Source organism: Pristiophorus japonicus, chromosome 15 (assembly GCF_044704955.1).
Source record: "Pristiophorus japonicus isolate sPriJap1 chromosome 15, sPriJap1.hap1, whole genome shotgun sequence".
NCBI lineage: Eukaryota > Metazoa > Chordata > Chondrichthyes > Pristiophoridae > Pristiophorus > Pristiophorus japonicus.
This window is the reverse complement of record NC_091991.1, coordinates 163,703,166-163,728,141: the sequence shown is the minus strand read 5'-3', so window position 1 is coordinate 163,728,141 and position 24,976 is coordinate 163,703,166. Positions and strand designations below refer to the sequence as shown.

Below are 24,976 nucleotides of genomic sequence, written 5' to 3'. Positions count from 1 at the left end.
ATGTTTCAGCTTATGGAGTTCTCCCCATAACCTTTCTCCTGCCATGGCCCTTTCATGTGATGTTTCTGCACAATCCCACAGTTCTGCCTGCAGTGACTCAATGTTCTTGTCGAAGAGTTGGACCTGTCGCTGTAGACAGACCAACCAAATTGTCTTTTCTACCGATTCTTTATGGTCCTTGCTTGCTGTCCACTGGGCCGCAGCGTCTCACGGACGCTCAGCGCGCAACAGACCAAGCACCCATTCTTCAGTGACATTCACTTTCTTGTACACATAGGAGGAAATCCTCTCTTCCATCTTAGCTCTCTCCTGCAATACAGCACTCTCTGCATCACATCCCTTATACCAAAGTCCTACCGCGGTCGCCATTCTGTAGGGGGTGTGGGGTCAGGTTCACCTCTGACCTTCTGAGCGGTTCGAATCGCTCCCACTCCCTGGGTTCTAGACTTTGGAGTTATTTTGTGGATGTGACAAAGTGCAAGAGACAACTGTTTTGGTGCAAAGAACTTCAATTTTATTTTAAACAAGAAAAGTACAATGTCAAGCTTGAGATAACTAGAATAAAAACACTTCACCACACATTCAAAAGGGGTTACAGAAAATACTACACCTCCCACCTCCCAATGCCTAACTCTGACTAAGTTAAACTCCAGGGCAAACAGGGATTATGCTCACCAATCCTTTATTATCCGTTGGCGGTGGTTCATGATTTCGGGGTTCGCTGGACTCTGTAGGTTTTGCTTACCGTACCCCGAACGTCATAGAGGACTTCTGACTGCGTAGTCTTTAGTTGGATGGTGTCCGCTGATGCGGTAGGGTGCGTATTGGACTTATGGGGTGAGTACCCACTTTCTTCCGTTAGAAATAAGTTTTAAAGTCTTTTTAGATAGTGTTTCGCCTGTTGGTCGCTAGGCCTAGATTGTAGGGTGGAAACTTTCGAATCTTCGATTTCTTGAGGAGTTTTGGTTTCGGAATTGGTCGATCGTGGTGCTTTCAATGTTACCACGTTGGCTGTGGTCAGTTGTTGCCGCGATGGCAGTGTCTGAAGTTACTGGGAGCTGCTTTCTACCGTGATGATGTTCTTCCTTCTTCTTTCGGTAGTAGGGCAGTGTGGCCCAGGAGTGTCGTCGAGTTGGAGATGTTGGTGCTCAGAAGAGCTGCATAAACTGTTGCGATGGTCTTTCTCCGTCCTTCCACTCTTCGAATAGATGAATGCCTGCTCGCTCTCTCGCCTCCTTTTTTCTTCTTCCATTAAAAACCGGGCCCCAGTTATACTTTTGGAGCCGTTCTAATCTACGCGGCAAATCAGCCCTGATCCTTTGTTTTAATTTTGGCGGGCTTGATATTTCTTTGTCATATTTTGGCGGATCCCTTAAGGGCAACCTGTCTCGGATGTGTTGATCGTTTTGAATTTGTTTCTTGATTGGGAAAAATTAGCTTTGGTATTTGAAATGTCTGCCTAGGCCTGGGTTTCCATGCGGGCTGGCTGGGCCATTATCATTATGTATGTACTGGATGGGTCTCCTGCTCAGAGTGATGGCTGGCTATTTCTGGGTTGATTGTTTACACAATTCCCCAGACAATTTGTTTAGCTTCAATACCCAAAACTGGTTTCTTTGAAGGATAGTTATCCTTTAGTTTTCAGCCCTTCCCACACGGACCCTTGTAAAAATCCAAAATTCGATAAAAACTCAATAGTTTCTTCCATGTGCACTTTAGGATCCCAAACTTTCTGGCTGACAGTTCCATATTAAATTCCCTTTCCAATGAGTCCAAACACTGGGGGGGTTTTCCCACAAATTTTGCAATCCTACAGGCCCACTCATTGAACTCATCTGACGATATGATTCCCTCTCGTTGAAGTCTGTCCAGCTTGATCTCGACTTTTCCTCGCATCAGATATGGGACTGCTCGGGCCTTGTGATGAACGGGCCGTGCCCCAGGAACAAGATGGATCTGCACCTTCGCGCCTGTGAAGTTGCCAATGCCTGGCTCAAATAACTCCGGGAATTTGTTTAGTGCCTGGGCGCACGAGGCGTCATCCACCGAAGACAGTGCTTTGATATCGTCCCAGTTCCATCAGATCTTTCCTAGCTAACTTCAGCCAAACAGCGTTGGGCCATCGCCTGGTACCATCCATAGTGGTAAATCATGCACCATTCCACCATACGATACTTTCACTGTCGCATTGCCGATAACAGGTATAAGTTCTTTGGTGTAAGTGCACATCGTTGTGTGAATCGGGCTCAGTTTTGGCCTCTGTGCCTTGTTGCCCCAGTTTCGCAAAAGCCTTCTGGCTCATGATTGATTGACTCGCCCCCGTGTCCAATTCCATGGAGACTGGAATGCCGTTAAGTTTAACTTTTAACATTATCGGAGGGCTTTTGGTGGTGAAGGTGTGTACCCCACTTCCTCTTCATCCTTAGTTTGAGTAGCCTCTCCTGCTTGTTCAGCGTAATCCGCGCTGGATCGGTCGTCCTCTGCTGACTCTGCCATGTGGTGAGTCAGAGGTCGTTTGCACATTCGCTGGAGGTGCCCCATTGTTTCACAGCCCTTGCACACATAATGCTTGAATCGACATTGATGGGCTCTATGGCTGCCCCCGCAGCGCCAACATGGTGTTAATGGATACACATTCACACCCCACAGCAGCCTCTGAGTCACCCTAGGCCTGGCCTCTGCGGCCGTGTAGGCCCTGCCATGTACAGTTCTGCCAGCTGAAAGCATTATTTTATGCACAGTACTTGCCGGTGAGCTTCGATGCTGTGAAGATATCTGTTTCGTGTTGTCGCTCGTGGATATGAAAGCCTGGGCTATCGTGATGGCCTTGCTCAGATCTAGGGATTCGGCAGACAGCAGTTTGCAAAGAATGACCTCGTGGCCGATTCCAAGCATGAAAAAGTCCTACAACATTTCCCCCAAAGATCCAGCAAATTCGCATTGTCCCGCAAGGCGTCTTAGGTCGGCGACAAAGCTTGCCACGTTCTGGCCCTCAGAGCGATGATGCGTGTCAAAGCGATACCTGCCATTAGGATGCTCTCCTTCGGCTTGAGGTGTTCCCGAACCAGCGTACACAGCTCTGTGTAAATCTTGTCCGTTGGTTTGACTGGTGCCAGCAGATTTTTGATGAAGCCATATATCGAAGACCCACATATGGTGAGGAGAATCGCCCTGCGCTTGACCGCCATCTCAGCCGTGTCCAGCTTGTTGGCCATGAAGTACTGGTCGAGACGCTCAACGAAGACTTCCCAATCATCACCCTCAACAAATCTCTCAAGAATACCAACGGCAGCCATTACCGCGTGAAAGTTCGTGATCTGTAACTCGTCGCCAATTGTTATGTTCAGAATAACTCCACAAGACTGTGTTGTAAGCTCAAACCTTGGTCTCTTTAATGTAAGTCCAAAGTGAGGAAGCAGCATGGTGGATTGCCTTTTATACTTGCTTGCACAGGTGACCCTTAGGTCTCCCACAGGTGTGCCCCCTGGTGGCAAATCTTACACATTGAGGTTTGCATACATAACATTTCCCACTCGTGGAAATATGTCTAGTCTGTACTCAAACTATCGCCTCAATGAAGGCCTCCCTTTACGTTTAATGTACGAATCACGGGGAATCTGATGTTTGTGTTTGGTACAATCACCAATTGTGAAACAAAGTCAAATGGCCAAAAAAACAATATTACTTCCAGCATAAAATTCCTGGAGTGCAGAATTGATTTTTCGTTTGTCAATAAGCTGCAAAAGAAACATTCTTTTTACACTACCAAACAATATTGCAACTTAAATAAAAACAGAAAATGCTGGAATTACTCAGCAGGTCAGGCAACATCTGTGGAGGGAGAAACAAGAGTTAACGTTTCAGGTCGATGAGCTTTCATCAGAACTAAAATAAAGCATATGTTGCATTAACAAGAAACAACTGAAACGGCTAATGTTGCGGTGATGAAGTGTGACTAGTTCCAAGGAAATTCCCAGCCACAGTTGTGTATTCTCTACTTTCTCCCAAGTAAAGGGAAATTGAAGATAGCAGCAATTTTCTTCCAAAGCACATTCACAGCAGCCATTTTAAAATACTTGTAATTTCCCCTCACTGACCACAAGATCCCTCTGCTTCAGTCCAATGAGTGCTGCAGTCTCCGGGGGTCATAGTGTAAAACGGGCGATTTTGATTCAGCCGTCCCTTATTCACCTCTCCGAATTTTCATTTCTATTGACTTCAGCCCAAGTCAAATTTACCCCCTCTATTCCTGTAAAAGAGAGTTCGGGAACAGTTAGGAACTGGAGCTATGCCTTTATCATGAATAAATTGCTCCATTGCTCTTTATTTGCCTGAATTGAACACAATAATAATTCAAATCAAGAAATGTAAAAAGCCCTGATTTTAACCCTTGCCGCTCAACAAGAACGGGGCGTGCAGGGGCTAAAACTAAGACAGCATGATACGCACTGGATCCATGCTACATATCAGCCCCATATCATTTTTAACAGGTGCATTTTGGGCAGTGCGTGAAGCTCTGGCCCCAAGCAGGCGAAGGGCTCATTGAAGTAGACCATGCATGGGGCTGTGCTCATTTTTCACGGTGCGATACACTTTTGGGAGATGTGATAAAGTTAGATTTATGATCAAAACCTTGGGCCTGCTGTGCCCAGGCTTCCCACAGTCACCTCAGACTTTTTCCTCTAGAGTTACCTTTGCCAGGGACTGTTTCCATGGGGCGGCAGCCTTCTGGCTGAGGGGGTGATGAGTACAGACGGGTTAGCATCCTGAGGGAGGGCAAATTATTCTATTCCCATTGCAAAGCTGTCCCTGCTATCGAACTGCAGTTCAGCATTCCCACTGATCTGCTAGAGTGTCGGCTATTGGAGATCCATTCAGTCGCCTATTCAACAAATCGACTATATCGAGCAGTGGAGTCAAAAACCCTGGAATCATTTAATAAATAATGGGATGCTGCAATGGGGAGACTTTAGAATCTCTATGAATTAATAAATGTTAATGGACCAAATGTCTTTCCTCATCTCTAACTATTTTGGGTTATTAATGTGTGGATCAAATTTGGGCAAATGCAGCCCTGGGTTGCCAGCCAAGGCAATGTGCTTATTTCTGGATTAACTAATCTGCTGGACATCAAGAAAATACCAAAAATGAGATTTCATGAAAAAGAATGAGAAGTCATAAACCTTTGGGGCTGTGCTCATTTTTCAGTGCAATACATATTTGGGAGATGTGATAGGAAAGTTCAATTTAGGATCAAAAATAGGAGTGAAACAGATCACAAACACATGCTGAAATGCGGCTTTATTTTAAGGAGGGAGATACATTAAAGGAGGGTGTCATTTAAATGGAGTGATTATTTGCAACAGTTTTTTGTGTGTCCTGCTGCGCACAACTGCCCTGGAATTCACCCCCTTCGCCCCACGCATGCGCAGACTCGAAGCCGAAACCGGAAGTGGGGCCTGTATCGAGCCCGGGGTTGTTGCCGACCACGTTGCTTTGCTGATTTAGACTCTTGCCGAAAGTATCGCTGTGATTATCTGCACGAATATTTTCTCAGCCTTCTGTGGCAGAGAAAAAATCTGAGATAGTGAGAAACTAGGGGACAGAGACCGGGGGGTGGGGGGTGGAGAGAGAGTGGGGAAAGTGACTGGGACAATAGGGTGAGAGAGAGTGGGGCAGAGTGAGAGAGTGGGGAGCGAGAGAGAGTGTGGGGAGAGAGAGACTGGGATGTGGGAGAGAGGGGACACGGGAGAAGGGATTGGAGGGGAGAGAGGGACCTCTGGGAAGACGGATCCCTTTACACACACCCTCGATTTCTCGGAAAGCTCAGTACCGGCATGTGTGGCAAGTCACATCATTGGAGTGGATGAAGCACTGTGACTATTCACTTCATACCAAATAAACCCGTTGCCAATCCGTGACCCACACACAATGCCTCATCTATGGCGCTTCCGGGGGGGCAGGCAGGGGTGGCAGCAAGTTGGGTTAGGGATGTCAGGAACTTGGGCTGGGAGGGGCGGAAATTGGGCTAGGATGGGGTATGAATCTGGGCTGGGATGGGGCAGAAACGTGGGGCAGGGCTACTGGGGGGATCAGGAACCTGGGCTGGGGGGGATCTGGAACATGGGGGGATGGGGGGGGGGGGAGGTCTTAACCTGTGAGAGTGAGCTCTCTCCTGTCTGAATTCGGCACAGAATGGCTCGAATTACACTTTCCAAAGTCACTGATTACGTAGGCAGGGCGATTCTAATTACACATTCCACAGATGGGGCAATACGGATTGTTAACAGGTTTATTAGATATGAAGTGAATAGTGACAGTGTCGTGACTTCTGGATATCATCCATTCCAACGTCCCTTGTCACACACGCCGGTACCGAGCTTTCCGAGAAATCAGGGGTGGGTGTAAAGGGGGTGGGGTTGGAACGTGATCCGACTTCCCTGAGTTCTCTCTCTTTCCCCCAGTCTCCCTACCTCTCCCCCGGTCCCAGTCTCTCTCTCTCTCTCACCCCCCCCACCCTCTCTTTCTCTCTCCCGCCCAGCCTCGCAAGCTCTCTCTCTCTCCCCCTCCCCCCAGTCTCTATCTCCCTTCCCCACGCCCCCCAGTCTCTCTCTCTCCCACTGCGCCCCCCTCCCCAGTCTCTCTCTCTCCCACTCCCCTCCCCAGTCTCTCTCCCCCTCTCTCCGCACCACCTCAGTCTTTCTCTCTCTCACCCACCCCCACTCCTGTCTCTCTCTCCCCCCTCCCCAGTCTCTCACCCCCCCACCCCAGTCTCTCTCCCCCGCCACCCGTCTCTCTCCCCCCCACCCCAGTCTCTCTCCCAACCCCGCAAGCTCTCTCTCTCTCATCCCCCACCCACTCTCTCTCTCTCCCCCCTCCCCCCAGTCTCTATCTCCCTTCCCTACGCCCCCCAGTCTCTCTCTCGCTCCCCCTTCCCAATCTCTCTCTCTCTCTCCCTCTCTCCGCCCCACCTCGGTCTTTCTCTCTCACACCCACCCCGACTCCTGTCTCTCTCTCTTCCCCCCCCAGTCGCTCTCCCCTCCACCCCAGTCTCTCTCCCCCCCACCCCAGTCTCTCCCCCCCCACCCCAGTCTCTCTCCCCCCCACCCCAGTCTCTCCCCCCCACCCCAATCTCTTCCCCCCACCACCCCAGTCTCTCTCCCCCCCACCCCAGTCTCTCTCCCCTCCCTCACCCAGTCTCTCTCCCCCCCGACCACCCCAGTCTCTCTCCCCCATCCCACACCAGTCTCTCGCCACCCCACCCCACCCCAGTCTCTCTCCCCCCACACCACCCCAGTCTCTCTCCCCCCCACCCCAGTCTCTCTCCCCTCCCTCACCCAGTCTCTCTCCCCCCCCACCACCCCAGTCTCTCTCCCCCATCCCACACCAGTCTCTCGCCACCCCACCCCACCCCAGTCTCTCTCCCCCCACACCACCCCAGTCTCTCTCCCCCCACACCACCCCAGTCTCTCTCCCCCACCCCACCTCAGTCTCTCTCCCCCCCCACCACCCCAGTCTCTCTCCCCCATCCTACACCAGTCTCTCGCCACCCCACCCCACCCCAGTCTCTCCCCCCCACCCCAATCTCTTCCCCCCATCACCCCAGTCTCTCTCCCCCCCACCCCAGTCTCTCTCCCCCCCACCCCAGTCTCTCTCCCCCCCCCACCACCCCAGTCTCTCTCCCCCATCCCACCCCAGTCTCTCTCCCCCCACACCACCCCAGTCTCTCTCCCCCATCCCACACCAGTCTCTCTGCCCCACCCCACCCCAGTCTCTCTCCCCCCCCACCCCATCTCTCTCCCCCCCCCACCACCCCAGTCTCTTTCCCCCCCCACCCCAGTCTCTCTCCCCCCCCACCCCAGTCTCTACCCCCCCGACCCGTCTCTCACCCCCGACCCCAGTCTCTCCCCGCCCACCCCAGTCTCTCTCCCCCCCCCACCCCAGTCTCTCTCCCCCACCCCACCCCAGTCTCTCCCCGCCCACCCCAGTCTCTCTTCCCCCCCCCCCCACACCAGTCCTTTCCCCGCCACCCCCACCCCAGTCTCTCACCCCCGACCCGTCTCTCACCCCCGACCCCAGTCTCTCCCCGCCCACCCCAGTCTCTCCCCCACCCCACCCCAGTCTCTCCCCTCCGACCCCAGTCTCACCCCCCCGACCCCAGTCTCTCCCCCCCACCCCAGTCTCTCTTCCCCAACCTGTCTCTCTCCCCCCACCCGTCTCTCTCCCCCCCACCCCAGTCTCTCTTACCCCCCCACCCCAGTCTCTCTTACCCCCCACCCCAGTCTCTCTTCCCCCCCCACCCCAGTCTCTCTTCCCCCCCCACCCCAGTCTCTCTCCCCCCCACCCCAGTCTCTCTCCCCCCCCACCCCAGTCTCTCTTACCCCCACACCCCAGTCTCTTACCCCCCACCCCAGTCTCTCTTCCCCCCCCACCCCAGTCTCTCTTCCCCCCCCACCCCAGTCTCTCTTCCCCCCCCCACCCCAGTCTCTCTTCTCCCCTCCCCACCTCAGTCTCCCTTCATCCCCCACCCCAGTCTCTCTTCCCCCCCACCCCAGTCTCTCTTCCCCCCCACCCCCCCCACCCCAGTCTCTCTTCTCCCCTCCCCACCTCAGTCTCCCTTCACCCCCCCACCCCAGTCTCTCTTCCCCCCCCACCCCAGTCTCTCTTCCCCCCCACACCAGTCTCTCTTCCCCCCCACCCCAGTCTCTCTTCCCCCCCCCCACACCAGTCTCTCTTCCCCCCCCACCCCAGTCTCTCTTCCCCCCCCACCCCAGTCTCTCTTCCCCCCCACCCCAGTCTCTCTTCCCCCCCACCCCAGTCTCTCTTCCCCCCCACACCAGTCTCTCTTCCCCCCCACCCCAGTCTCTCTTCCCCCCCACACCAGTCTCTCTTCCCCCCCACCCCAGTCTCTCTTCCCCCCACACCCCAGTCTCTTCCCCCCCCCACCCCAGTCTCTCTTCCCCCCCTCACCCCAGTCTCTCTTCCCCCCCCACCCCAGTCTCTCTTCCCCCCCCCACCCCAGTCTCTCTTCCCCCCCACACCAGTCTCTCTTCCCCCCCACCCCAGTCTCTCTTCCCCCCCACCCCAGTCTCTCTTCCCCCCCCACCCCAGTCTCTCTTCCCCCCCCACCCCAGTCTCTCTTCCCCCCCTCACCCCAGTCTCTCTTCCCCCCCACCCCAGTCTCTCTTCCCCCCCCCACCCCAGTCTCTCTTCCCCCCCCACCCCAGTCTCTCTTCCCCCCTTCACCCGTCTCTCTTCCCCCCCCCACCCCAGTCTCTCTTCCCCCCCACCCCTGTCTCTATTCCCCCCCCCACCACCCCAGTCTCTCTTCCCCCCCATCCCCGTCTCTCTTCCCCCCCACCCCCCTTCCCCCACACCCCCATCTCTCTTCCCCACCCCACCCCAGTCTCTCTTCCACCCCCCCACTCCAATCTCTCTTTCGCCCCCCACTCCAGTCTCTCTTCCCCCCCCCACCCCAGTCTCTCTTCCCCCCCCACCCCAGTCTCTCTTTTCCCCCCCACCCCAGTCTCTCTTCTTCCCCCCACCCCAGTCTCTCTTCCCCCCCACCCCAGTCTCTCTTCCCCCCCACCCCAGTCTCTCTTCCCCCCCACCCCAGTCTCTCTTCCCCCCCACCCCAGTCTCTCTTCCACCCCACCCCAGTCTCTCTTCTCTCCCCCCACCCCAGTCTCTCTTCCCCACCCCACCCCAGTCTCTCTTCCACCCCCCCACTCCAATCTCTCTTTCGCCCCCCACTCCAGTCTCTCTTCCCCCCCCACCCCAGTCTCTCTTCCCCCCACCCCAGTCTCTCTTCCCCCCCACCCCAGTCTCTCTTTTCCCCCCCCACCCCAGTCTCTCTTCCACCCCACCCCAGTCTCTCTTCTCTCCCCCCACCCCAGTCTCTCTTCCACCCCACCCCAGTCTCTCTTCCCGCCCACCCCAGTCTCTCTTCCCCCCCCCCGACCCCAGTCTCTCTTCCCCCCCCGACCCCAGTCTCTCTTCCCCCCCGACCCCAGTCTCTCTTCACCCCCACCCCAGTCTCTCTTCCCCCACCCCGACCCCAGTCTCTCTTCCCCACCCCGACCCCAGTCTCTCTTCCCCCCCCACCCCAGTCTCTCTTCTCCCCCCCATCCCAGTCTCTCTTCTCCCCCCCACCCCAGTCTCTCTTCCCCCCCACCCCAGTTTCTCTTCCCCCCTCCCCACCCCAGTCTCTCTTCCCCCCCCCACCCCAGTCTCTCTTCCCCCCTCCCCACCCCAGTCTCTCTTCCCCCCCCCCCACCCCCTTTCCCCCCCCCCACCCCAGTCTCTTTTCCCCCCTCCCCACCCCAGTCTCTCTTCCCCCCCCCACCCCAGTCTCTCTTCCCCCCTCCCCACCCCAGTCTCTCTTCCCCCCCCCCCACCCCAGTCTCTCTTCTCCCCTCCCCACCCCAGTCTCCCTTCACCCCCCCACCCCAGTCTCTCTTCCCCCCCCCACCCCAGTCTCTCTTCCCCCCTCCCCACCCCAGTCTCTCTTCCCCCCCCACCCCAGTCTCTCTTCCCCCCTCCCCACCCCAGTCTCTCTTCCCCCCCCCCACCCCAGTCTCTCTTTCCCCCCCCCCACCCCAGTCTCTTTTCCCCCCTCCCCACCCCAGTCTCTCTTCCCCCCCCCACCCCAGTCTCTCTTCCCCCCTCCCCACCCCAGTCTCTCTTCCCCCCTCCCCACCCGTCTCTCTTCCCCCCCCCCACCCCAGTCTCTCTTCCCCCCCCACCCCAGTTTCTCTTCCCCCCTCCCCACCCCAGTCTCTCTTCTCCCCCCCATCCCAGTCTCTCTTCTCCCCCCCACCCCAGTCTCTCTTTCCCCCCCCACCCCAGTTTCTCTTCCCCCCTCCCCACCCCAGTCTCTCTTCCCCCCCCCACCCCAGTCTCTCTTCCCCCCTCCCCACCCCAGTCTCTCTTCCCCCCCCCACCCCAGTCTCTCTTTCCCCCCCCCACCCCAGTCTCTTTTCCCCCCCTCCCCACCCCAGTCTCTCTTCCCCCCCCCACCCCAGTCTCTCTTCCCCCCTCCCCACCCCAGTCTCTCTTCCCCCCCCCCACCCCAGTCTCTCTTCTCCCCTCCCCACCCCAGTCTCCCTTCACCCCCCCACCCCAGTCTCTCTTCCCCCCCCCCACGCCAGTCTCTCTTCACCCCCCACCCCAGTCTCTCTTACCCCCCACCCTAGTCTCTCTTCCCCCCCCACCCTAGTCTCTCTTCCCCCCCACCCCAGTCTCTCTCCCCACCCCACCCTCTCTCCCCCCACCCCACCCTCTCTCCCCCACCCCATACCAGTCTCTCTCCCCCACCCCATACCAGTCTCTCTCCCCCACCCCACCCCAGTCTCTCTTCCCCCCCCGACCCCAGTCTCTCTTCACCCCCCGACCCCAGTCTCTCTTCCCCCCGACCCCAGTCTCTCTTCCTCCCCACCCCAGTCTCTCTTCCCCCCCACCCCGGTCTCTCTTCACCCCCCACCCCAGTCTCTCTTCCCCTCCCCCCCCACCCCAGTCTCTCTTTCCCCCCCCCCCAACCCGTCTCTCTTCACCCCCCCCCAACCCGTCTCTCTTCACCACCCGAACCCAGTCTCTCTTCCCCCCCCCCGACCCCAGTCTCTCTTCCCCCCCCCCGACCCCAGTCTCTCTTCCCCCCCCGACCCCAGTCTCTCTTCCCCCCCCCGACCCCAGTCTCTCTTCCCCCCACCATCTCAATCTCTCTTCTCCCCCGCCACCCCAGTCTCTCTTCTCCCCCCCACCCCAGTCTCTCTTCTCCCCCGACCCCAGTCTCTCTCCCCCCCCCATCCTAGTCTCTCTTTCCCCCCCCACCCCAGTCTCTCTTCCCCCCCCCACCCCAGTCTCTCTTCCCCCCCCCCACCCCAGTCTCTCTTCACCCCTCCCCACCCCAGTCTCTCTTCCCCCCCACCCCAGTCTCTCTTCCCCCCCACCCCAGTCTCTCTTCCCCCCTCGACCCCAGTCTCTCTTTCCCCCCCCGACCCCAGTCTCTCTTCCCCCCCGACCTCAGTCTCACTTCCCCCCCTCAACCCCAGTCTCTCTTCCCCCCAGACCCAGTCTCTCTTCTGCCCCCACCCCAATCTCTCTGCCCCCCCCCACCCCAGTCTCTCTCCCCCACACCACTCCAGTCTCTCTCCCCCCACCCCATACCAGTCTCTCTCCCCCACCCCACCCCAGTCTCTCTCCCCCACCCCACCCCAGTCTCTCTCCCCCACCCCACCCCAGTCTCTCTCCCCCCACCCCACCCCACCCCAGTCTCTCTCCCCCACCCCGACCCCAGTCTCTTTTCCCCCCCCACCCCAGTCTCTCTCCCAACCCCGCAAGCTCTCTCTCTCTCACCCCCCATCCACTCTCTCTCTCTCCCCCCCTCCCCCCAGTCTCTATCTCCCTTTCCCACGCCCCCCAGTCTCTCTCTCTCCCACTTCCCCCCCCAGTCTCTCTCTCATTCCCCCCCCCCCAAGTCTCTCTCTCACTCCCTCCCCCCCAGTCTCTCTCTCACTCCCCCTCCCCAAGTCTCTCTCTCACTCCCCCTCCCCAGTCTCTCTCTCTCTCTCCCTCTCTCCACCCCATCTCAGTCTTTCTCTCTCTCACCCACCCCCACTCCTGTCTCTCTCCCCCCCCCCACCCCAGTCTCCCTCCCCCCCCACCTGTCTCTCTCCCCTCCCACCACCACCTGTCTCTCTCCCCACCCACCCCAGTCTCTCTGCCCTCCCCAGTCTCTACCCCCTCCAGGTCTCTCTCTCCCCCCCACCGCAGTCCCTCTCCCCCCCCCCCCACCGCAGTCACTCTCCCCCCGACTCTAGTCTCTCCCCCCCGACTCTAGTCTCTCCCCCCCCGACTCTAGTCTCTCCATCCCCGACCCGTCTCTCCCCCACCGACCCGTCTCTCCCCCAACGACCCCAGTCTCTCCCCCACCGACCCCAGTCTCTCCATCCCCGACCCGTCTCTCCCCCACCGACCCGTCTCTCCCCCACCGACCCCAGTCTCTCCCCCACCGACCCCAGTCTCTCCCCTCCCACCCCAGTCTCTCCCCTCCCACCCCAGTCTCTCCCCCCCGACCCCAGCCTCTCTTCCCCCCCCGACCCCAGTCTCTCTCTCCCCCCCACCCCAGTCTCTCTCTCCCCCCCACCCCAGTCTCTCTCTACCCCCCACCCCAGTCTCTCTCTACCCCCCACCCCAGTCTCTCTCTCCCCCCGCACCCCAGTCTCTCTCTCCCCCCCCACCCCAGTCTCTCTCTACCCCCCACCCCAGTCTCTCTCTCCCCCGCACCCCAGTCTCTCTCTCCCCCCCCCACCCCAGTCTCTCTCTCCCCCCCACCCCAGTCTCTCTCTCCCCCCCCCAGTCTCTCTCCCCCAAACCCCAGTCTCTCTCTCCCACCCCCACCCACCCCAGTCTTTCTCTCCCCCCCACCACCCCAGTCTCTCTTCCTCCCCACCCCAGTCTTTCTTTCCCCCCCACCCCAGTCTCTCTTTCCCCCCCCACCCCAGTCTCTCTTTCCCCCCCACCCCAGTCTCTCTTTCCCCCCCACCCCAGTCTCTCTTTCCCCCCCACCCCAGTCTCTCTTTCCCCCCACCCCAGTCTCTCTTTCCCCCCCCACCCCAGTCTCTCTTTCCCCCTCCACCGCAGTCTCTCTTTCCCACCCACCCTAGTCTCTCCTTCCCCCCCACCCGTCTCTCTCCACCCCACCCCAGTCTCTCTCTTCCCCCCCCCACCCAGTCTCTCTCTCTCTCCCCCCCCCACCCCAGTCTCTCTCTCCCCTCCCGCACCCCATTCTCTCTCTCCCCTCCCGCACGCCAGTCTCTCTCTCCCCACGTCTCTCTCTCCCCCCCCCCACCCCAGTCTCTCTCTCACCCCCCCACCCCACCCCAGTCTCGCTCTCCCCCCCCAGTCTCTCTCTCCACCCCCCAGTCTCTCTCTCCCCCCCCCAGTCTCTCTCTCCCCCCCCCAGTCTCTCTCTCCACTCCAATCTCTCTTCCCCTCCCACCCCAGTCTCTCTTCCCCCCCACCCCAGTCTTCTTCCCCCCCACCCCAGTCTCTCTTCCCCCCCCACCCCAGTCTCTCTTCCCCCCCCACCCCAGTCTCTCTTCACCCCCCATCCCAGTCTCTCTTCCCCTCCACCCGTCTCTTTTCCCACCACCCCAGTCTCTCTTCCCCCCCACCCCAGTCTCTTCCCCCCCCCCAGTCTCTCTTTCCCCCCCACCCCAGTCTCTCTTCCCCCCCCCACCCCAGTCTCTCTTCCCCCCCCCACCCCAGTCTCTCTTCCCCCCTCACCCGTCTCTCTCCCCACCCCACCCGTCTCTCTCCCCACCCCACCCGTCTCTCTCCCCCACCCCATACCAGTCTCTCCCCCAACCCACCCCAGTCTCTCTCCCCTCCGACCCCAGTCTCTCTCCCCCCCCGACCCCAGTCTCTCTCCCCCCCCGACCCCAGTCTCTATCCCCCGACCCCAGTCTCTCCCCCCCATCCCAGTCTCTCTCCCCCCCTACCCCCAGTCTCTCTCCCACCCCCGCAAGCTCTCTCTCTCACCCCCCCACCCACTCTCTCTCTCCCCCCACCCACTCTCTCTCTCCCCCTCCCCCCAGTCTCTATCTCCCTTTCCCACGCCCCCCAGTCTCTCTCTCTCCCACTTCCCCCCACCGCAGTCTCTCTCTCACTCCCCCCCCCAGTCTCTCTCTCTCTCTCCCTCTCTCCACCTCATCTCAGTCATTCTCTCTCTCACCCACCCCCACTCCTGTCTCTGTCCCCCCCCCACCCCAGTCGCTCTCCCCCCACCCTAGTCTCTCCCCCCCCCCACCCCAGTCTCTCTCCCCCCCCCGACCCCAGTCTCCCTCCCCCCCCACCTGTCTCTCTCCCCACCCACCCCAGTCTCTCTGCCCTCCCCAGTCTCTCTCTCCCCCCGCACCGCAGTCCCTCTCCCCCACTGACCCCAGTCTCTCCCCCACCGACCCCAGTCTCTCCCCTCCCACCCCAGTCTCTCCCCTCCAACCCCAGTCTCTCCCCCCCGACCCCAATCTCTCCCCCCCGACCCCAATCTCTCCCCCCGACCCCAATCTCTCCCCCCCGACCCCAGTCTCTCTTCCCCCCCGACCCCAGTCTCTCTCTCCCCCCACCCCAGTCTCTCTCTCCCCCCCACCCCAGTCTCTCTCTCCCCCCCACCCCAGTCTCTCTCTTCCCCCCCCGATCCCAGTCTCTCTCTCCTCCCCACCCCAGTCTCTCTCCCCCCCACCCCAGTCTCTCTCCCCCCCCCACCCCAGTCTCTCTCTCACCCCCACCCCAGTCCCCACCACCCCAGTCTCTCTCCACCAAACCCCAGTCTCTCTCCCCCCCCACCCCAGTCTCTCTCTCCCCCCCACCCCAGTCTCTCTTCCCCCCCCCAAGTCTCTCCCCCCCCTCCCACCCCAGTCTTTCTCTCCCCCCCCCCACCCCAGTCTCTCTTCCCCCCCGACCCCCCCCCACCCCAGTCTCTCTTCCCCCCCCCACACCAGTCTCTCTTTCCCATCCACCCCAGTCTCTCCTTCCCCCCACCCGTCTCTCTCCACCGCCACCCGTCTCTCTCCACCCCACCCCAGTCTCTCTCCACCCCACCCCAGTCTCTCTCTCCCCTCCCCCACCCCAGTCTCTCTCTCCCCTCCCCCACCCCAGTTTCTCTCTCCCCCCCCAGTCTCTCTTCCCCCCCCACCCCAGTCTCTCTCTCACCCCCCCACCCCACACTCGCTCTCCCCCCGCCCCAGTCTCTCTCTCCCCCCCGTCTCTCTCTCCACCCCCCAGTCTCTCTCATTCCCCCAGTCTCTCTTCCCCCCCGACCCCAGTCTCTCTTCCTTCCCCCCCGACCCCAGTCTCTCTTCCTTCCCCCCCCGACCCCAGTCTCTCTTCCCCCACCGACCCCAGTCTCTCTTCCCCCCCGACCCGAGTCTCTCTCCCCCCCCCGACCCCAGTCTCTCTTCCCCCCCGACCCCAGTCTCTCTTCCCCCCCCGACCCCAGTCTCTCTCCCCCCCCCCGACCCCAGTCTCTCTTCCCCCCCCGACCCCAGTCTTTCTCCCCCCCCCCCCTGACCCCAGTCTCTCTTCCACCCCCCGACCCCAGTCTCTCTTTCCCCCCCCGACCCCAGTCTCTCTTCACCCCCCCGACCCCATTCTCTCTTCCCGCCCCAACCCCAGTCTCTCTTCCCCCCCCCGACCCCAGTCTCTCTTCACCCCCCGACCCCATTCTCTCTTCCCGCCCCAACCCCAGTCTCTCTTCCCCCCCACCCCAGTCTCTCTTCCCCCCCCAACCCAGTCTCTCTTCCCCCCCCAAGCCAGTCTCTCTTCCCCCCCACAACCCAGTCTCTCCTTCCCCCCCCACCCCAGTCTCTCCTTCCCCCCGCACCCCAGTCTCTCCTTCCCCCCCGCACCCCAGTCTCTCCTTCCCCCCCCCACCCCAGTCTCTCCTTCACTCCCCCACCCCAGTCTCTCCTTCCCCCCCCGCACCCCAGTCTCTCCTTCACCCCCCCACCCCAGTCTCTCCTTCCCCCCCCCGCAACCCGTCTCTCCTTCCCCCCCACCCGTCTCTCCTTCCCCCCGCCCACCCCAGTCTCTCCTTCCCCCCCCCCACCCCAGTCTCTCCTTTCCCCACCCGTCTCTCGTTCCCCCCCCCCGCACTCTCTCCTTCCCCCCGCCACCCCAGTCTCTCCTTCCCCCCCCACCCCATTCTCTCCTTCCCCCCCCACCCCATTCTCTCCCCACCCCAGCCCACTCTCTCCCCACCGCGCCCCACTCTCTCCCCACCGCGCCCCACTCTCTCCCCACCCCACCCCACTCTCTCCCCACCCCACCCCACTCTCTCCCCACCCCACTCTCTCCCCACCCCACCCCACCCCACTCTCTCCCCACTCCACTCTCTCCCCACCCCACCCCACTCTCTCCCCACTCTCTCCCCACCCCACTCTCTCCCCACCCCACTTTCTCCCCACCCCACCCCACACTCTCCCCACCCCACCCCACCCTCTCCCCACCACACTCCACCCCACCCCCCCCCATTCCACTCTCTCCCCACCCCCACTCTCGAGAGAACTCCCCACCCCCACTCTCTCCCCACCCCACCCCACTCCACCCTCTCCCCCCCACTCCACCTCTCCCCACCCCACTCCACTCTCTCCCCACCCCACCCCACCCCACTCTCTCCCCACCCCACTCTCTCCCCACCCCACCCCACCCCACTCTCTCCCCACCCCAACCCACCCCACTCTCTCCCCACTCCACCCCACCCCACCCCACTCTCTCCCCACCCCACCCCACTCTCTCCCCACCTCACCCCACTCTCTCCCCACCCCACCCCACTCTCTCCCCACCCCACCCCACCCCACCTCTCTCCACCCCACCCCACCCTCTCTCCACCCCACCCCACCCTCTCTCCACCCCACCCATCTCCCCACCCCACCCTCTCCCCACCCCACCCTCTCCCCACCCCACCCTCTCCCCACCCCACCCCACGCTCTCCCCACCCTCTCCCCACCCCACCCTCTCCCCACCCCACCCTCTCCCCACCCCACCCCACGCTCTCCCCACCCTCTCCCCACCCCACCCTCTCCCCACCCCACCCTCTCCCCACCCTCACCCCACCCCACCCCACCCTCACCCCCACCCCACCCTCACCCCACCCCACCCTCACCCCACCCCATCCTCACCCCACCCTCACCCCACCCTATCCTCACCCCACCTTCACCCCACCCTATCCTCACCCCACCCTCACCCCACCCCACACTCTCCCCACCCCACCCTCTCCCCACCCACCCCACCCTCTCCCCACCCCACCCCCTCCTCCTCCCCACCCCACCACCTCCTCTCCCCACCCCACCCCCTCCTCCTCCCCACCCCACCCCCTCCTCTCCCCACCCCCTCCCCTCCCTCTCCCCACCCCACCCTCTCCCCACCCCACCCCCTCCCCACCCCACCCCACCCTCTCCCCTCCCCACCCCACCCTCTCCCCACACCACCCCACCCCCTCCCCACCCCACCCTCTCCCCACCCCACCCTCTCCACACACCACCCCCTCCCCACCCCACCCTCTCCCCACCTCACCCTCTCCCCACCTCACCCTCTCCCCACCCCACCCCACCCTCTCCCCACCCCACCCCACCCTCTCCCCACCCCACCCCACCCCACTCTCTCCCCACCCCACTCTCTCCCCACCTCACCCCACCCCACTCTCTCCCCACCTCACCCCACCCCCCTCTCTCCCCATCCCACCCCACTCTCTCCCCACCCCACCCCACTCTCTACCCACCCCACTCTCTACCCACCCCACTCTCTACCCACCCTCACCCCACCCCACACTCTCCCCACCCCACCCCACCCTCTCGCCACCCCACCCCACCCTCTCCCCACCCCACCCTCCCCCCACTCCACCCTCTCCCCCCCACTCCGCCCTCTCCCCCCCACTCCACCCTCTCCCCACCCCACCCCACTCTCTCCCCACCCCACCCCACTCTCTCCCCACCCCACCCCACTCTCTCCCCACCCCACCCCACCCCCCACTCTCTCCCCGCCCCACCCCACTCTTTCCACACCCACCCCACTCTCTCCCCACCCCACTCTCTCCCCACCCCACTCTCTCCCCACCCCACCCCACCCCACTCTCTCCCCACCCCACCCCACCCCACCCCACTCTCTCCCCACCCCACCCCACTCTCTCCCCACCCCACCCCACCCCACTCTCTCCCCACCCCACCCCCACCCCAGGCCACCCCACTCTCTTCCCACCCCACCCCACTCCACCCTCTCCCGCCCCACCCCACCCTCTCCCCACCCCACCCTCTCCCCACCCCACCCCATCCTCTCCCCACCCCACCCTCTCCCCACCACACCCCACCCCACTCTCTCCCCACCCCACCTCACCCTCTTCCCACCCCACCCCACCCCACTCTCTCCCCACCCCAGTCTCTCCTTCCCCCCCGCACCCCAGTCTCTCCTTCCCCCCCCCCACCCCAGTCTCTCCTTCACTCCCCCCACCCCAGTCTCTCCTTCCCCCCCCCCCGCACCCCAGTCTCTCCTTCCCCCCCGCACCCCAGTCTCTCCTTCACCCCCCACACCCCAGTCTCTCCTTCCCCCCCCCGCAACCCGTCTCTCCTTCCCCCCCCACCCGTCTCTCCTTCCCCCCCGCCCACCCCAGTCTCTCCTTCCCCCCCCCCACCCCAGTCTCTCCTTTCCCCACCCCAGTCTCTCCTTCCCCCCCCGCACTCTCTCCTTCCCCCCCCACCCCAGTCTCTCCTTCCCCCCCACCCCAGTCTCTCCTTCCCCCCCCACCCCAGTCTCTCCTTCCCCCCCCACCCCATTCTCTCCCCACCCCGCCCCACTCTCTCCCCACCCCGCCCACTCTCTCCCCACCGCGCCCCACTCTCTCCCCACCGCGCCCCACTCTCTCCCCACCGCGCCCCACTCTCTCCCCACCCCACCCCACTCTCTCCCCACTCCACTCTCTCCCCACCCCACTCCACTCTCTCCCCCACCCCACCCCACCCTCTCTCCACCCCACCCCACCATCTCCCCACCCACCCTCTCCCCACCCCACCCCACCCCACCCTCTACCCACCCCACCCACCCTCCCCCCACCCCACCCTCTCCCCACCCCACCCTCCCCCCACCCTCCCCCCACCCCACCCTCTCCCCACCCCACCCCACCCCCACCCCACCCTCTCCCCACCCCACCCCACCCTCTCCCCACCCCACCCTCTCCACACCCACCCTCTCCCCACCCTCACCCACCCCACCCCACCCTCACCCCCACCCTCACCCCCACCCCACCCTCACACCCAGAACAATCTCCCCACCCCACCCCACCCTCACCCCACCCCATCCTCACCCCACCCCATCCTCACCCCACCCTCACCCCACCCTATCCTCACCCCACCCTCACCCCACCCCACACTCTCCCCACCCTCACCCCACCCCACACTCTCCCCACCCCACCCCACCCTCTCCCCACCCCACCCCCTCCTCTCCCCACCCCACCCCCTCCTCTCCCCACCCCACCACCTCCTCTCCCCACCCCACCCCCTCCTCTCCCCCACCCCACCCCCTCCCCTCCCCACCCCCTCCCCTCCCTCTCCCCACCCCACCCTCCCCCCACCCTCCCCCCACCCCACCCTCTCCCCACCCCACCCCACCCCACCCCACCCTCTCCCCACCCCACCCCACCCTCTCCCACCCCTCCCTCTCCCCACCCACCCCACCCTCTCCCCCCACTTCACCCTCTCCCCCACTCCACCCACTCCCCACCCCACCCCACTCCACCCTCTCCCCACCCCACCCCACTCCACCCTCTCCCCACCCCACCCCACTCCACCCTCTCCCCACCCCACCCCACTCCACCCTCTCCCCCCCACCCCACCCCACCCCACTCTCTCCCCACCCCACCCCACTCTCTCCCCACCCCACCCCACTCTCTCCCCACCCCACCCCACTCTTTCCCCACCCCACCCCACCCTCTCCCCACCCCACCCCACCCTCTCCCCTCCCCACCCCACCCACCCCACCCCACTCTCTCCCCACCCCACTCTCTCCCCACCCCACCCCACCCCACTCTCTCCCCTCCCCACCCCACCCCACTCTCTCCCCTCCCCACCCCTCTCTCCCCCTCCCCATCCCACCCCACTCTCTCCCCACCCCACCCCACTCTCTCCCCACCCCACCCCACCCTACCCCACCCTCCCCCACCCCACTCTCTCCCCACCCTCACCCCACCCCACCCTCACCCCACCCTCTCCCCACCCCACACCACTCTCTCCCCCACCCCACCCCACCCTCTCCCCACCCCCTCCCCACCCCACTCTCTCCCCTCCCCACCCCACCCCACCCTCTCCCCAACCCACCCCACCCCACCCTCTCCCCAACCCACCCACCCTCTCCCCACCCCACTCTTTCCCCACCCCATCCCACTCTTTCCCCACCCCACCCCACTCTCTCCCCACCCCCCACTCACTCCCCACCGCCACTCTCTCCCCACCCACCCCACTCCACCCTCTCCCCCCCACTCCACCCTCTCCCCCCACTCCACCCTCTCCCCCCACTCCACCCTCTCCCCCCCACTCCACCCTCTCCCCACCCCACTCCACCCTCTCCCCCACCCCACTCCACCCTCTCCCCACCCCACTCCACCCTCTCCCCACCCCACCCCTCCCTCTCCCCACCCCACCCCACCCTCTCCCCCCCACTTCACCCTCTCCCCCCACTCCACCCACTCCCCACCCCACCCCACTCCACCCTCTCCCCACCCCACCCCACTCCACCCTCTCCCCACCCCACCCCACTCCACCCTCTCCCCACCCCACCCCACTCCACCCTCTCCCCACCCCACCCCACCCCACCCCACTCTCTCCCCACCCCACCCCACTCTCTCCCCACCCCACCCCACCCCACTCTCTCCCCACCCCACCCCACTCTTTCCCCACCCCACCCCACTCTCTCCCCACCCCACTCCACTCTCTCCCCACCCCACCCCACTCTCTCCCCACCCCACCCCACCCCACTCTCTCCCCACCCCACCCCAGGCCACCCCACTCTCTTCCCACCCCACCCCACCCCACTCCACCCTCTCCCCACCCCACCCTCTCCCCACCCCACCCTCTCCCACCCTCTCCCCACCCCACCCCACCCTCTCCCCACCCCACCCTCTCCCCACCCCACCCTCTCCCCACCCCACCCCACTCTCTCTCCCCACCCCACCCCACTCTCTCCCCACCCCACCCCACCCCACTCTCTCCCCACCCCACCCCACCCCACTCTCTCCCCACCCCACCCCACCCCACTCTCTCCCCACCCCACCCCACTCTCTCCCCACCCCACCCCACCCCACTCTCTCCCCACCCCACTCTCTCCCCACCCCACTCTCTCCCCACCCCACCCCACCCCACTCTCTCCCCACCCCACCCCACCCCACCCCACTCTCTCCCCCACCCCACCCACCCCACTCTCTCCCCACCCCACCCCCACCCCAGGCCACCCCACTCTCTTCCCACCCCACCCCACTCCACCCTCTCCCCGCCCCACCCCACCCTCTCCCCGCCCCACCCCACCCTCTCCCCACCCCACCCTCTCCCCACCCCACCCTCTCCCCACCCCACCCCATCCTCTCCCCACCCCACCCTCTCCCCACCACACCCCACCCCACTCTCTCCCCACCCCACCTCACCCCACTCTCTTCCCACCCCACCCCACCCCACTCTCTCCCCACCCCAGTCTCTCCTTCCCCCCCGCACCCCAGTCTCTCCTTCCCCCCCCCACCCCAGTCTCTCCTTCACTCCCCCACCCCAGTCTCTCCTTCCCCCCCCCCCCGCACCCCAGTCTCTCCTTCCCCCCCGTACCCCAGTCTCTCCTTCACCCCCCCACCCCAGTCTCTCCTTCCCCCCCCCGCAACCCGTCTCTCCTTCCCCCCCCCCCGCAACCCGTCTCTCCTTCCCCCCCCACCCGTCTCTCCTTCCCCCCCGCCCACCCCAGTCTCTCCTTCCCCCCCCCCACCCCAGTCTCTCCTTTCCCCACCCCAGTCTCTCCTTCCCCCCCCGCACTCTCTCCTTCCCCCCCCCACCCCAGTCTCTCCTTCCCCCCCCACCCCATTCTCTCCTTCCCCCCCCCACCCCATTCTCTCCCCACCCCAGCCCACTCTCTCCCCACCCCGCCCACTCTCTCCCCACCCCGCCCCACTCTCCCCCACCGCGCCCCACTCTCTCCCCACCGCGCCCCACTCTCTCCCCACCGCGCCCCACTCTCTCCCCACCCCACCCCACCCCACCCCACCCCACTCTCTCCCCACTCCACTCTCTCCCCACCCCACTCCACTCTCTCCCCACCCCACCCCACCCTCTCTCCACCCCACCCCACCATCTCCCCACCCCACCCTCTCCCCACCCCACCCCACCCCACCCCACCCCACCCCACCCTCCCCCCACCCCACCCTCTCCCCACCCCACCCTCCCCCCACCCCCACCCTCCCCCCACCCTCCCCCCACCCCACCCCACCCCCACCCCACCCTCTCCCCACCCCACCCCACCCTCTCCCCACCCCACCCCACCCCACCCTCTCCCCACCCCACCCCACCCCACCCTCTCCCCACCCCACCCCACCCCACCCTCTCCCCACCCCACCCTCTCCCCACCCCACCCTCTCCCCACCCCACCCTCTCCCCACCCTCACCCCACCCTCTCCCCACCCTCACCCACCCCTCCCCACCCTCACCGCCACCCCACCCTCACCCCACCCTCACCCCCACCCTCTCCCCACCCCACCCCACCCTCACCCCACCCCACCCTCACCCCACCCCATCCTCACCCCACCCCATCCTCACCCCACCCCATCCTCACCCCACCCCATCCTCACCCCACCCTCACCCACCCCACCCTCACCCCACCCCACACTCTCCCCACCCCAAGCCACCCTCTCCCACCCCACCCCCTCCTCTCCCCACCCCACCCCCTCCTCTCCCCACCCCACCCCCTCCTCTCCCCACCCCACCCCCTCCTCTCCCCACCCCACCCCCTCCTCTCCCCACCCCCTCCCCTCCCTCTCCCCACCCCACCCTCTCCCCACCCCACCCTCTCCCCACACCACCCTCTCCCCACACCACCCTCTCCCCACCCCACCCCACACCACCCTCTCCCCACCCCACCCTCTCCCCTCCCCACCCCACCCTCTCCCCACCCCACCCCACCCCACCCCACTCTCTCCCCACCCCACTCTCTCTCCACCTCACTCTCTCCCCACCCCACCCCACCCCACTCTCTCCCCTCCCCACCCCACCCCACTCTCTCCCCTCCCCACCCCACCCCACTCTCTCCCCTCCCCACCCCTCTCTCCCCTCCCCATCCCACCCCACTCTCTCCCCACCCCACCCCACTCTCTCCCCACCCCACCCCACCCTACCCCACCCCACTCTCTCCCCACCCTCACCCCACCCCACCCTCACCCCACCCTCTCCCCACCCCACACCACTCTCTCCCCACCCCACCCCACCCTCTCCCCACCCCCTCCCCACCCCACTCTCTCCCCTCCCCACCCCACCCCACCCTCTCCCCAACCCACCCCACCCTCTCCCCACCCCACTCTTTCCCCACCCCACTCTTTCCCCACCCCACCCCACTCTCTCCCCACCCCCCACTCACTCCCCACCGCCACTCTCTCCCCACCCCACCCCACTCCACCCTCTCCCCCCCACTCCACCCTCTCCCCCCCCACTCCACCCTCTCCCCCCCACTCCACCCTCTCCCCACCCCACTCTCTCCCCCCCACTCCACCCTCTCCCCCCCACTCCACCCACTCCCCACCCCACTCCACCCTCTCCCCACCCCACTCTTTCCCCACCCCACCCCACTCTCTCCCCACCCCACCCTCTCCCCACCCCACCCCACTCTTTCCCCACCCCACCCCACTCTCTCCCCACCCCACCCCACTCTCTCCCCACCCCACCCCACTCTCTCCCCACCCCACCCCACCCACCCACTCTCTCCCCACCTCTCTCCCCACCCACCCCACTCTCTCCCCACCCCACCCCACCCCACCCTCTCCCCACCCCACCCCACCCCACCCTCTCCCCACCCCACCCTCCCCCCACCCTCACCCCACCCTCTCCCCACCCCACCCTCCCCCCACCCTCACCCCACCCCACCCCACCCTCTCCCCACCCCACCCCACTCTCTCCCCACCCTCTCCCCACCCCACCCCACTCTCTCCCCACCCCACCCCACTCTCTCCCCACCCCACCCCACCCTCTCCCCACCCCACCCCCTCCCCACCCTCTCCCCACCCCACCCCACTCCCTCCCCACCCTCTCCCCACCCCACCCCACTCTCTCCCCACCCCACCCCACTCTCTCCCCACCCCACCCCACTCTCTCCCCACCCCACTCTCTCCCCACCCCACCCCACTCTCTCCCCACCCCACCCCACTCTCTCCCCACCCCATTCTCTCCCCACCCCACTCTCTCCCCACCCCACC

General features: G+C 64.1%; 1 long non-coding RNA gene across 1 annotated transcript in view; it reads right to left on the bottom strand.

Moving 5' to 3' along the window:
- Positions 1–3,367: 3,367 nt before the first annotated feature.
- LOC139280508 (uncharacterized) overlaps positions 3,368–24,976 on the bottom strand; it is a 24,060-nt gene continuing 2,451 nt past the window's right edge. The window contains exon 2 of the long non-coding RNA XR_011596713.1: positions 3,368–4,249. This is a non-coding gene — a long non-coding RNA (uncharacterized lncRNA). The remainder of the gene's footprint in view (positions 4,250–24,976) is intronic.